At 35.9% G+C, this 14,299-nt stretch overlaps 1 pseudogene; it reads right to left on the bottom strand.

The window, feature by feature from the left end:
- Positions 1-6,778: 6,778 nt before the first annotated feature.
- On the bottom strand, positions 6,779-13,860 carry LOC131522391 (glutathione S-transferase kappa 1-like; annotated as a pseudogene).
- Between the last annotated feature and the right edge of the window lie 439 nt (positions 13,861-14,299).

Here is a 14,299-nt window from a genome sequence, read left to right as displayed (position 1 = left end):
GATCTCTAAGGGATGGATCTACAAAGAAAGAAAAGACATAGGCAAACCCTACCCCTAACCATAACTGACTTGTCTTGTACTGTCCCTTTTAAACTTTCTCCAAACCTGTTTGGAATTCTTTTCCTTTTTCCCACCATCCCTGTAAAAATCCCTGGCTGAATTAACAAGGTCATGTGGTAATATAATTGCTGTCCGAATCCACATCTCTGAGAAGAAGAAATCAATTCAACATTGACTGTTTAAATCATTTTTGACCACCGTTTAACATGATATACTAACTGTTGTACTTTGCATGCATATTAATTACTGAGAAAAAAAATACTGAAATGCTAGAAAGTACAAGAACAATATTTCATAACTGCTCCACCACAACGATTGGGTGCTTGTTAAGATCAAAAAGACCAGAAAGCACGTAAACATTTGAAATGGGTCATTATTATGGCAGTAACAGGTATACAATACAATTTTAAAATATGTATAGGCTTTCAATTACATACATAAAAATGTAAACCAAGCAACTTTGTTTACCTCATGTAAATAAGAGGTTGCATTAACTTATTTCTGCTAATTTCCACATTTTTAATTAACACCCATCATTTTGAGAGATACAATTTAAGAAAACCATTTTAACTATTGTGGGTCTATTTTCCTATTTTTAAACCAGAGATTTAAATAAATGATGAATATTATATTATTACATTTAAATTTATTTATTATTCCAAGCATATGACATTTTATTTATAGCAGACAACCATGCGACTGGCCATGTCAGCAGTGCATTCCTAGGTTCATATGATCACACATCTTGCTTCTCCACTGTGAATAAAGCATCAAATCCATGAGTTATCATGAGGTGCCATGTAAATACATTTTTACATATTTTCACTTGTGAAACATTACCGTCTGATAGGACTTCTCTCACAGAGTTGACTTGGTGATACATAAATGTGATTGCAAAAGATCCCGAAGTCAATCTACAGTATGTGCAACCACTTAATGTTCGCAGTCTATTGCAGAGAAATTAAGACTTGTAATTTAAAAAATAGCCAAAATGTTTTGTTTTTTCTTCCGTGCTGTTAATGTTGTTTCATTCAATGTCTGTTGTACAGATTGTTTGTGTAAGAACAAAATGAAAGAAATGTTGATTGAAAATAATCAGTTTATTTTCATGGCCGCTTAGAACTTCCATAGTAGCCTAACTGTGCGTTTACACCAGACGCGACTTGCGCTAAATCGCACTATTTGCCAGTATTGGATACTTGAATATTTTGAGTTTACTCGCTTCATTCGCGCGTGACATTCACTTCACAACAGAATTCGCGTCATGGGAGGGGCTTCTGCCAGGGGCACGGCTCTAGTCTCCTTGTGAAATGGTTGACATGGATAAAATACGGCGAATAAATTCAATTTACCGGCTTTAGCTAGCTTGTAGTCTCGATATGTATATATCAAATTGTATAAAGAGCGTTTTTTACAATTTACCAGATTGCCCGACCTCCTCACTCACTTGCTTCCAAGCAAAATCCTTTTTATTCCTGTTTCTGTAAAAGTGAGAGATCTTCTTGCGCGACGGGACGCGTGCTCCACACCGGATTAAAACTGTTAAAATATGAATTAATATATATATATATATACATATGAGGTGGAAAATATGTAAATAAATATAGATTGGCACGGTTTTAAACCGTTTACTCATTTGCGTCAATCGGAGTGAGAGAAAAAGTGAGAGATGTTGAGACATGTGAAAAGAGTTTCGTTAATAGTGAATATTGACCTATTGTGCGTACCGTTGTTGCTCCCGCTGTTAGCAGGGTATAATCGCTGCATTTGGGGTAAAAAATACAGAATTGTGTATTGTGCCAAGAAGGTCTGTTTGTTCACACAGGCACGAACTGATTGACAGCTGCTTTTAGCGGAACCTTTACAGATTACCTCCATTAAAGTTCAATGAGAGACAAATCAAGGTTCACTATTTATGTCAGAATGCCACTGTTACGTCCCAGGACGTATTTGTATTTTTTGTTTTGTTTTTTTGTTCTCTCTCTCCCTCTCTCGAGTGTGAGTTGGATGTCGGGAGTGTGGGGTGCGTGAGCGTTTCACGCGTGAGAAGAGCAACTGATTTTCCTCTTTTCTTGGGAAGTTGTTTAAGTTTTTCTTTTCTTTTTTCTTTTCTTTATTAGTTTATTTAATTTAGTTTTTTCGTTGGCTTAGTGCGGGGGTGTGAGAATGGAGGCTCACCAGAGCGGGTGGGATTCCTCTCTTTCACTCCGTCATGGAATAAGGTGCGTGCCTCTTGCTGATGCATCAGTGGAAGATACTTGTTGCAGCTGGTGAACAAATTGGATTTGAAAGCATAGTTTCTGCCTCGCGCATAAACAAGGCCATTGTGATCTTCTTGAAGGAGCAGAGTTTGGTTGGTCGGTTGATTGATTGAGAGCGGAGTGTGGGTAAGTGGTGTTTTCTGTGTTATTTCACTGCTGGCATCGCTTTCAACAAAAGTTACAATTTCTAATGTGCCACCGTTCATACCTAACTGTGAAATTGAGCGAGAACTATTCAGGTTTGGGAAACTTGCTAGTGGAATAAAAATGATTCCGCTAGGTTGTAAGAATCAAGCATTAAAACACGTGCTGTCATGTAGATGTCATGTAGTTTTTTAGTCTGGATACCACTGGACAAGGCTGCTGTGCTCTTTTTGCCAGTCAGTGAAGGTGGACATGGATTAATGGATACACAAAGTCGAATTATGACATTCAGAATCCAAGTGGTGCAAAGACTGTTGTATTCTGGGCAATCTATGTGGACTGACACAACTTGTGCTTTGTTGCAAAAGGTGGACATTTTTAAATATGACAAACAGTTATTCTTAATTGAAAAAATTTTGTGTTGTTGATGAAGAGGAAAATGTCATAATTCTTGTGTAATTTATTTTATTTAAATTCGTTTTTTTGTTTGTCTGTTTGTTTGTTTGTTTGGTTGGTTTTTGGAGGAAAATGTGTACAATTATATTTTTGCACAAAAAAAAAGGAAAAAGAAAATGAATTGAAATGTAAAAAAAAAAAAAAACTGTTAATAAAGGAGTGTAAAAATCAAAATCTCTCTCTTTCTCTCTCTCTCTCTCTCTCTGTGCGTCCCAATGTTTACTATCCATCCTAAATAGTATGTGAGATTACAATAAGTGTGTCCCAAAGCATAGTATGTTGTAAAGAGTATGCCAAAGTTCCCGGTTGGTCTACTATTTCAGGTCGATTTTTGATGTGTGGATCTGTGCACACTCTAATGGCTAAAATTGCTCACAATCCATTGTGCTTTAGCGAAGGATTCTGTCCAGAACTACAAACATGGATAAAATGTTTTTTGTTTTTTTTAAACTGCAAACGGGGCGGATGCGAATTAACTTTATTTATTTGTTTTTTTTCACACCCAGAAAATGGCATGAGAACTTTCACATTACATGAGGACTCGGGGTCAGTGGGGTTGTTTGGGGTTTACAATCTGATTTTTATAAGAGCTTATTTTAATAATTACACTTTTAAAAATAAAGGTTCAAAAGGGCGGTTTTGTAGTGATGATATAAAATAACCTTTTCTGTGATCAGTTCTTTAAAAAAAGTTAATGTGAAAATTTTAATAACATATAATAATAATAATTTAATATATTCATAATATAAAGTAACTTTTTCCACTATAAAGAACCTTTTGTGAGATGGAATGGTTTCCATGGATGTTAAAGGTTTTTCGTGTCAATAAAGAACCTTTATTTTTGTGTATAGGTTTTATGTTTGTACATAATGTATTATTTAGACCTCAACTTTACCATTTTTGTATTCCTGGCTTATTTTTCAGCGCTTTTTTATTTTGTGTGTGTGTTTGCTGTTGAATTAAAAACAATGTGAATTTACAGTACTTTAAACATTTTATTTAGAAGTTGTTCCAATAGACATAGTTTGGAGGAGTAGTGATCACATTTGGGCTGTAGGCTTGTCAGGGTGAGGTCCCACCCACTTCTCTCCTAGAACACACAGACAGAAAGAAAATGAATGCACAATGAACAGTGTGTCACCTAAAATTTGAATATTCTAAGGTTAGATTAGAAAATTGTAAATACAATATACAGTCATGCCCAAAAATATCAGCACCCTTGGTAAATATGATCAAAGAAGGCTGTGAAAATTAATCTGCATTGTTAATCCTTTTGATCTTTTATTTAAAAAATTCACAAAAATCTAACCTTTCATTGGATAATAAGAATTTAAAATGGGGGAAATATCATTATGAAATAAATGTTTTTCTCAAATACACGTTGGACACAATTACTGGCACCCCTAGAAATTCTTATGAGTAAAATATCTCTGAAGTATATTCCCATTCATATTCACAATTTTGAGCACTCGAGGGTGATTATGAACATGAAATTATCCAGCCATGGCTTCCTGTTTCACAGAAATATAAATAGGAGGGAAAACAAAGCCCAAATTCCCTTAATCACCCATCACAATGAGAAAAACCAAAGAATATATTTCTGATGTGCAGCAAAAGATAATTGAGCTTCACAAATTAGTGAAGTGGCTTTAAGAAAAGAGCTAGATCAGTGAAAATTCCCATTTCCACCATCTGGGCAATAATTAAGAATTTCCAATCAACATAAAATGTTACAAAACTGCCTGGAAGAGGATGTGTGTCTATATCGTCCTAATGCACGGTGAGGAGGAGAGTTTGAGTGGCTAAAGACTCTCCAAGGACCACAGCTGGAGAATTGCAGAATATAGTTGAGTCTCGGGGGCAGAAAACCTTAAAAAAAAATTGTCAAACAGCACCTACATCACCACATGATGTTTGGGAGGGTTTCAAGAAAAATTCTTCTTGCTCATCCAAAAACAAACTCCAGCATATTCAGTTATCAAACACGACTGGAACTTCAAATGGGACTGGCTTCTATGGTCAGATGAAACTAAAAAATGAGCTTTTTAACAGCAAACACTCAAGATGGGTTTGGTGAACACGGGAATAAAAAGTGCCCCATGTGTACAATGAAATATACTGCTGTATTTTTGTTGTGGGCCTATATTTCTGCTGGAGGTCCTGGACATCTTGTTTAGACACATGGCATCATGGATTCTATCAAATATAAACAGATTAAAAAAAAGTGACTGACTCTGTTAGAAATCTTATAATGGGCCATGTTTGTATCCTCCAACCGTACAATAATCCAAACACAAACCTCGAAAACAACACAAAAATGGGTCACTGAGCACAAAACCAAGCTTCTGCTGGCCATTCCAGTCCTCTGACCTGAACCCTATAGACAATGAGTCGGGTGAACTGAAGAGAAGAAGCACCAACATGGAGCTGGGAATCTAAAGGGTCTGGAGTGATTCTGGATGAAGGAATGGTCTCTGATCTCTTGTCAGGTGTTCTCTAACCTCATCAGGCATTATAGGAGAAAATTTAGAGCTGCTAAACTGGCAAATGGAGGTTTCAAAAAGTATTGAATAAAAGGGTGCCGTTAATTGTGGCCAATGTGTATTAGAGAAAAACATTTATTTCATAATGATATTTCCCCCCATTTAAATTTTTTATTATCCAATGAAAGGTTAGATTTTTGCGAATTTTTTTAATAAAAGATCAAAAGGATTAACAATGCAGATTAATTTTCACATCCTTTTTGATCATATTTACCAAGGGTGCCGATATTTTTGGCCATGACTGTATATGGTAAGTATAAAAATATTTAAAATCCATAGTACGGATGCACATTTTGGCAAATTCTTTGATTATCCTCATTATCCTCATTGTTAGCACTGGCAACCAATATGGATATATAACTGGTTAATATGCTGAAAAGCCATAAAAAACATGATGAAATGTTATCAATCAAACATGACCATATAATTTTTTAAAGAATCTTTGCTGTGGAAAAACACTGAGGGATAATTAGAATGCTTTCCATCATTTTGACAATTATGAAAACAAAAACGAAAACATAAAATGTGTAATTCCATCTCACAGGACCTTAAGTAGGAGTTCCAAATTGACTCAATTGTGAATAAGGCCCAGCAGAGGCAGTATTTCCTCAGCTACCAAATCGGATCTCAGAAAAGTGGATGCAGCGGATAGTCTGGACTGCTGAGAGAATTTTCAGTACACCCCTTCCCACTCACCAAGAACTGTACATATCCGGAGTGAGTAAAAGGGCTTGTAAAATCACTCTGGACCCCTCACATCCAGGCCACTTCCTCTTGGCATCAGAGCACTGAGCACCAGAACAATCAGGCACAAGAAAAGTTCAAATGTGCAATACACAGCACTGTTTATGCTTTTAATTTTTTGGCATGCATATACCTCTTACTCATATTCCCTTGCATTTTATACATATACAGTCTATTTTGTATAATGTGTATTTTATTCACTTATCTGCATCTTGTCGCTGTCCTTCTGTCTGGGCACTTCTGTTACCAAGACTAATACCTTGTATAAGTATAGTTGGCAATAAGTCTCATTTTCATTCATTCTCATGAATATCACTTCGGCCACTTCTGTCCGTGTGCCCCCTTACCTTGTTGATTCCTACTCAGGGGAACCCCCACCCCTTTTCAGCACTGCGCTTGTTGTGTTCTGTCTTGCGGGTTGTATTTCCACAGTAGTTTTTTAATAAATTTGTAAGATCTTAAATTTAAGAAAAAAAATCGCTCGTTTTAAAATCTACTGACATTTGTTATATCTACTTCAAACAGTACAATGCTCATGATAACTTTCGTAACTTTTTTTATTCAACAGTGATGCAATTGCCACAAAAGCGAAGTTCAAACTCAAAATTCTAAAGATGGCTGCAAAGTTGTTTCTCTGATGCATAAGGTGGAGCAGCGATCACATTTTGGAGCTGACAGGATGAGGTCCCATCCATTTCTCCCCTGGAAGAAAAAGATCGGGAGAATGATTGGTCAATGAACAGTCTGTCAAGATTAAATATACTACAATTTGTTAGGAGTTCAAGTTTTAAAATATGTTACAGCACAATAAATCGTCAAGAAAACCATTCCTATATGGTAAATAATATAACCATTAAGACTATAAAAGAGTTTCGTTATAATGTAAGTAATATGATCCTCAAAGACGATCCTTGGTTCGAGTCGCTCTGTGTTTCTGTCGGTTTCCTTCACAATCAAAATACTTGCATGTCAGGTCAGTTGGAAAGACTACAGTAACCATAAGTGTGAGTGTGTGTGTGTGTGTGTGTGTATTAGCCCTGTGATTTACTGCCCACTTGTCCAGGGTGTTTCTCTGCCTTTTGGCCCGAGATGCTGAGTGAGACTGGCTCAAGCATCCCTGCAACCCTACAAGAATCAATATGTTCCTTAACTCTAAATATTAATAAACACAACACCTGTTTCTCTGAACTGGCCCATGTCAGTCATAGGCCGTTTCTCAAACGGAAGGCTGCATCCTCCGGAGGTCGCATTTGTAGGCTGCATACGCCATCAAGCCTGGTTTATTTCAGGCTGCCTTAAATTTTTAAGTATAAACAAATTACAAATACCAGTCATTTCAACTCACTTTGTAAAATCCTGACTGGCACTGAACTGCTCTCTGTAAGCTGATTGGACTTTTCAGTATTAGTTGTTTCAACTAATCATGTCAAGGAAAAAAAAAAAAGTAATCACTTGTGATTCACAATGGTGACCATATAAAAAAAACAAAAAAAACAATCATGCTGCAATGCATGCTGGGATCCATGGATGAGTTTTGTACTATGCTAGTACCCAGCATGCATTGCAGCATGACTTTTCTTTTTTTTCTTGTTTTATAATGGTCACCATTGTTGAGGTTCATAAGCGGATTCTTGATGTCTATGTGAGTCTAACTGCTTCCATAGATTAAAATGTTTTGTGGACAAACTGTTTAGAAAGTCCTTTATATTAACTGACTGTCACAGAACCACTGGCTCTTAGAATCACTCTTACTATAATCAATACAACATCCATTTAATCAGAGATTAGACACACAATGAGATCAGTTCGCTAACAGATGATTGTCATTATAAACATATAACAACCAACTACTGATCATTTTCTCTGGGCTTTTGAGTTGTAACAAATATGTTTGAGGAACATGATTACAACAACCAGAGAAAAGGAGGAGGGGAAAAAAAAAACTAAAACAGAAGTCAAGGGTCAAGAGCCCAACTAAAGCAGACACTGATCTCTAACATGGTTACTTCAATTGAAACAATAAATCAACATCTAAACCTTAGTTAATTCTCAATAAGATCTTCTGTAGATGTCTGACAGAAATAAAGTCAGTCTGGTTATTAATAAGTGGAGCTGGTGATGCTGTTTGTGGGGTTGTTTACTCAGATCTTGAGAGATTTAATGTATTTTATTTCAGTTGATTTCATCTAAGGCTGTGACTAAAGTTAGTTGTTCTTGTGTTTCTTTTTCTTCAGTGATTATGTTTGTTAACAGCAAGTGTTCATCACTAATGCTCAATTATTACTCAATTAATCACTTAATTGAAATGTATATCTTATTTTAGTGAACTCAACTGAAATAAGTTCAGAGCACTCATAATCGTTAGTTTTAAAAACGTAAATGGTTTAAGGCAATAAGTTTACTCAAACAGTTTGAGTTAACCTAACTTGTCGGGTTTTACAGTGCACAAAAATAAGTCGAGCAAACTTTTAAGTTGGCTCAACTTTTTTTTTTTACAGTGTGCCAGTAAGTTAGAACTTAAAATGTTAAATTGGTCTCCTTGAATTTCAATAACATTAAACTGACTTAAAAAATCAAGTTGAATATAGCATAACTTACAAAAAAAAGTTGAAATTGCTTAAATTATTTTTATGAGTTAAAGTAACTTTAAAACATAAGTTGTCGTGACTTTTTCATCATATCATTTTTTACAGTGTAGTATAAATGTATGTGTGACTACTTCATGTAATATCTATGTGTCTTTCACGTATTTATGAGTGATTGAAGTTTGATTTAAACCCTACATGATACCTCATATTCATCTGCTTCAGTGAACCGCTTTGTAGTTGTATTGTTAAGTATTATTAATATGTCAGTAATTGGAGAAGCTTTTCTAAAAATATAAAGCATAATGTAAATTTGTAAAATAATCAAACCAATTGTTAATAGGGGTTAGGTTTACATCCATTGTTACCGATTCGATGGGCCATGAGCTCAAATCTGTCAGAACCAAAGAAGACCTCAATCGTCCCGTTCACATGACACACAATGAATGGAAGACCAAAGGACTTAAAAAGATTGAAAACAACTGTCAAAATATGTTTTATCATTTATGAAAAGACAAAATGTGTAAAAACACAATTGAAAGGCACTGACTTGATAGTCCAGTGCTTCTTGTGTCACATTTTTCAGCTTATCTTTGATTTGCTGAGATTTGGAAAGGATTAGAAGTTCCTCCACCTCATTGGCTGAGAGACCTGCCTTTAATCCTGCCTGTGCAAAACAGAAAGGCGAACCTATTGTTAACACACTATTTTATCAAACAATAGTTTGTTTTTTTGTCTTTCCTACTGGTTTATTAATAGATATGCCAGTCTCCATCTTGACACTAAAATGAAATTTCTTCATGCACAATGGAGTAATAATTTAAAGATTATCATGTAAATGTATTCAATTTAGTTAGTGACTGTTTCTCTTTAGTTTGATTCAATTTCTTAATCTTAGATGCAGGATACCTCAGTGAGTGAGGCAGGGTGGGTAATGTCCTGATGAGTGCTCCAGATATTCTTCCAGAGCTCTCTAGACACTCTTTCCACCAGCACGTCTCTCTCTTTTTCTTTCTCAGCTACTGCTGTCAGAAATCGCATCGCATTCAAAGTGCCTTAGTTAGAAAGAAAGAAAAAGAGATTGACTGTGATTAACCTAAATAACCAGTGTATGTTTACACACAAATGCAAAAGAAGACCTGAATTTTAAAGTTTTTTTAATTAAACAGAGAGACAGATTATGCTTTATTAGATTTTAAAAACAATCTAACATGACAAATTTAATGCCAAAGTTTAGCACTACTTACATGCCCTTGTAATGGACTTCACTGGCAGGGAAAAAAATGTTTTCCCGCAAGTTTACAGTAATAAAAAGTCCAGAATTATTCTTCTATTTGAGTATGTGAAATCAGCTTAAAGCATGGCTTAGATTCATCATGAAGAGAAACAGTGGTTTGAATACCTTTTTTACAAAGTAAAGGTGGATTCACAGGGACCCCAAAGAACTCAGACAGCTGCTTCAAATCTGTGACCATGTAAAGAAACTTATTTTGGACCAATCCAGGTTCCTGGTTACCTAGAAATAAAGCAAAAAAGGTTTTGTGACATTGTGAAGAATATCTCAACAAAAGCAATATGTTGACATTTACCTGAACCATGAAAAACACACCTAAAAATGCCGGTTTGAATTTGAGGTCGATGTTCCAAACATTTCTATAGCGGCACAGCACCTTGAAACACAAAATCAACACAGGCTCAGTACTGACACTGCATTTACACCGAAGGCATGGCAATGAATATACTAAAGATGAAAAAAATAATGCCCACCTCAAATGCTAGCCAGGAATAAGGAGAGATGACATCATAGAACAACTTGACCACTTTTCTGGAATTGGACATCTGTAAAAAATTATCACAATATAATATTCACAAATCCAAACACATAAGTATGGACTACATTATACAGTATATTACAATATATTATAATGACATTTACAATACATCCATGATGGCACAATACCTTTGCTTTGTTCTTGTTCTGATTTCTTTTAATGGGAGAAAGGTGTAGCTGCAGGTTGGAGATCTCTAAGGGATGGATCTACAAAAAAAGAAAAGACATAGGCAAACCCTACCCCTAACCTTAACTGTCTATCTTGTACTGTCCCTTTTAAACTGTCTCCAAACCTGTTTGGAATTCTTTTCCTTTTTTGGAAATCACTTGTCTTCACCATGTCTATGTGTTTGTTTAATGATGGTTATTTTTAGTGTAATATACGTTGCTCTCAGGGCAGGAGTACTCAATAGGTCTGTATTACTGTTATTTTTATGTGCGCTATCCTCTATGACCTAACCATTGTTCATTCTTTTAAACAACACATTATGTCAATCATGAAAAACATTCAGTAAACATGGCTGTCAGCTCCCTGAACATTCTCGACTGTTGTAAAACTGAAGCAAGTTGTCCCACCATCTTCCACCATGTCTATGTATGTATTTGGCAAACCAACTTAGATGGGATCACTAGGTTTCATGCTTTACAACTTATTAGCACATGCTTTACAGTCTCTGGGAGTTCATACCTTTCTGACTAATTTTCCCAATTCCAAAGAAGTGACTGGTTTTACCCTCGGTGACATGGTCTCGTTGTACTTGTTGTACTTGTACCCTCAGCGAAGAGAAACCTTGTTAAAGTTAAATGAGAGACAAATCAAGGTCCACTATTTATGACAGAATGCTACTCATTATTTATAGTAGCTTAACAACCATTATTAATATAACATATTATAAACAAACTTCACAATCAACACAAATAAAACTCTTCTTGGACTCCAAAGTAAACTTAATCTAATACAACAGATCTTAATCTGGGTTGAATGTTTTTATATTTAATTGAATTTTACATGAATGAAAATAAGGCTGTGAAAGTACGAGTCTATCTTTCACAGCCTTATTTTCAGTCATGTAAAATTCAATTAAAGGAGCAGTAGGAAATCACGGAAAATGCTAATTTTAGCCTGATAGCACTGAAAGCGAACGTCCCACCCTCCCTGCAATCCGTCCAAAGCCACGCCCCCTGAACACACATACGCTCAAAGAGCAGCCGGAGACAACATAAATTACTACAATAGGCTACATCAACGGTTTTCAATTACAGTCCTCGTGCCCTCCCCTCTCTGCACATTTCATATGTATATCTTATCACGTCCGACAGTTGTTCTATTCGACCGTAAGTCATGACCGTAAGTGCCCTGCGAAGTGGACATCGCCAGATATTCCGCCATGATTCCAGTTCGAAGCGAGCGTTTATGTTCCATACAAAGGGCATTAAAGTGTGCCAGACCTGAATTTAAATTGTATTTATGTACAGAGGTATATTATGTCACACTTCACACTTCTCTTTCTTCTGTGTGTGAGGAGCAGCGCAAATCCGTGAGTGAATGTTCTGAAGTGAAATAAACGGATTTTCCCTGCTCAGGGAGTAGAGAGCAATGAACACTGTGTAGGTAGCATGTCAATCGGGACACAGTTCATGCACGGAGCTCTCTTCTAAGAGCTGGTTATCTGAACCGAGTGTGTTAACTAAGCGAGACATGCAAAATATGCAGAGCAGGGGATGCGAGGACTGGAACTGGGAACAGCGCTGGGCTACATCATGTGTCATTCTCTCGTGAGAAAACTTTATAGTACAGTTAGTAAAAGTACTACAATACTAGGAAGGAAGATCGGGTTGTTGATGTTTGCCTGCCATTCTGGCTTTGTCTGCACAGCGTGCGTGAACACGCTGATGACGTATCCTGTCTGCGCGAACAGGGTGCGCAGAGGTATGCTAATACGTTGACAGGCAGGTAGGAAAGACAATTAAAACGCTCAGACTGAGCGTTTTAATTGGACAAACATTTCTTGGTCCTACACCTTCCACAGAATATATAAATACAGATAAATACATTTAGACCACTTGACTTAATGATTGCTATCAGGATGTGAAGAGACTTTCAACCAGAATAACAGAAAATGTTTCTGAAGACAATCACCTATGGCACCTTTAAATATTAAAAACATTAAATGAGTCGTCAGTCTTTTCAATAACACGCTATAGAATGGTCTTAGGCCCGATGCAATTTTCATATCTTTCAACTTTCAAAACTGTTTTATGGAGGTTTTTGTCTACCGAGTTATTTTTGAAAAGAGGTTTCTTCACCTGAACAGTTTTGAGACTGTAACTCTGTAAAGCCTACATATTATATTTGATACACATATTTCTAAAGCCTCTAAATTAATAACAAGACACAACTTTGCTGAAAAACCTGTTGTACAACATCTTCTACATGCCTTCAGTCTCATAGCTTATACTTAGTATAGTATACCATGGTAAGTAAAAGGCCTTTTAGTATAATTATAAAAATGTCCACATTCAGGTTCTGGTATGTGTCAAATATTAAACTTAACTTAATTAAAAACATTTTTTTTTTTCACACCTAGATAATGTAAAAGCATGAAACTTTCACATTACATGAGGACTCGGGGTCAGTGGGGTTGTTTGGGTTTACAGTCTGATTTTTGTAAGACCTTATTTTAAAGAATTATTACACACTTAAAAATAAAGGTTCAAAAGGTGGGTTTTGTAGTGATGATATAAAACAGGGGTGTCAAACTCCTGAAGGACTTGATTAGTTGGATCAGGTGTGTTTAATTAGGTTTGCATCTAAACTCTGCAGGGCTCCGGCCCTCCAGGAATTAAGTTTGATACCCCTGATATAAAAGCACCATTTTGGATTCCACAAAGAGCTTTTTCTGTGATCAGTTCTTAAAAACAGAGAGTCAAACATGTAAGGAGGAAAAAGGTTAGAACATTGTGCGGATCGGGGGCATGCTCAATTTCTTTTAAATATACTTGCTTTACATTGTCATTTGTAGTTACTTTAAGGTATTTTTTTAAATATTTTTTATTACCTTATATGTCCAAAACTTTAAATTTTTCACACACACACAAATTTGTTAACATCTTGTTGCAACATTTTACAGAAATCATGATTGAATATATTTGGTCAAAATCCCATGTTATAAAAGATGTGCTATGCAGACTATTTAAGACAATATTGGCTTGATTAGATGGCAATGCTAACCTAAAATGCAAAATGTTTGCCCTCTCTCTTCAACGTTCCTACATCTCAGACCTCAAATGCATAACATATTATCCTTTTTAGACATAGTTTTTGAAGTAAAGAAAATCCCATACAAAACTTATTGAAACAACAGTTCTATATTTACCCTTGTAAGATCACAAGTTGTAAGATCCCCCTTGCAAGACCCCCTCTTAAAACACTTTCTCGTTGGATCTAAGCAAATCTCATAGGTATGAGGAAACCCGTTTCCGCCACTGAATAAAAAATAAAACAAGGTAATTGCGACTTTTAATCTCACAATTCTGACTTTTTTTCTTGCAATTGCGAGTTTATATCTCACAACTCCGACTTTCTCGCACCATAGGAAACCACACTCCGTGTAAGGCTTTGCAGTGCTTTGTTCAATATGCACTATCAAAATTAACTAGATGAATGTTGCGTCC

Source organism: Onychostoma macrolepis, chromosome 16, assembly GCF_012432095.1.
Source record: "Onychostoma macrolepis isolate SWU-2019 chromosome 16, ASM1243209v1, whole genome shotgun sequence".
Classification (NCBI taxonomy): domain Eukaryota; kingdom Metazoa; phylum Chordata; class Actinopteri; order Cypriniformes; family Cyprinidae; genus Onychostoma; species Onychostoma macrolepis.
This window is presented reverse-complemented; position numbering and strand designations above follow the sequence as displayed.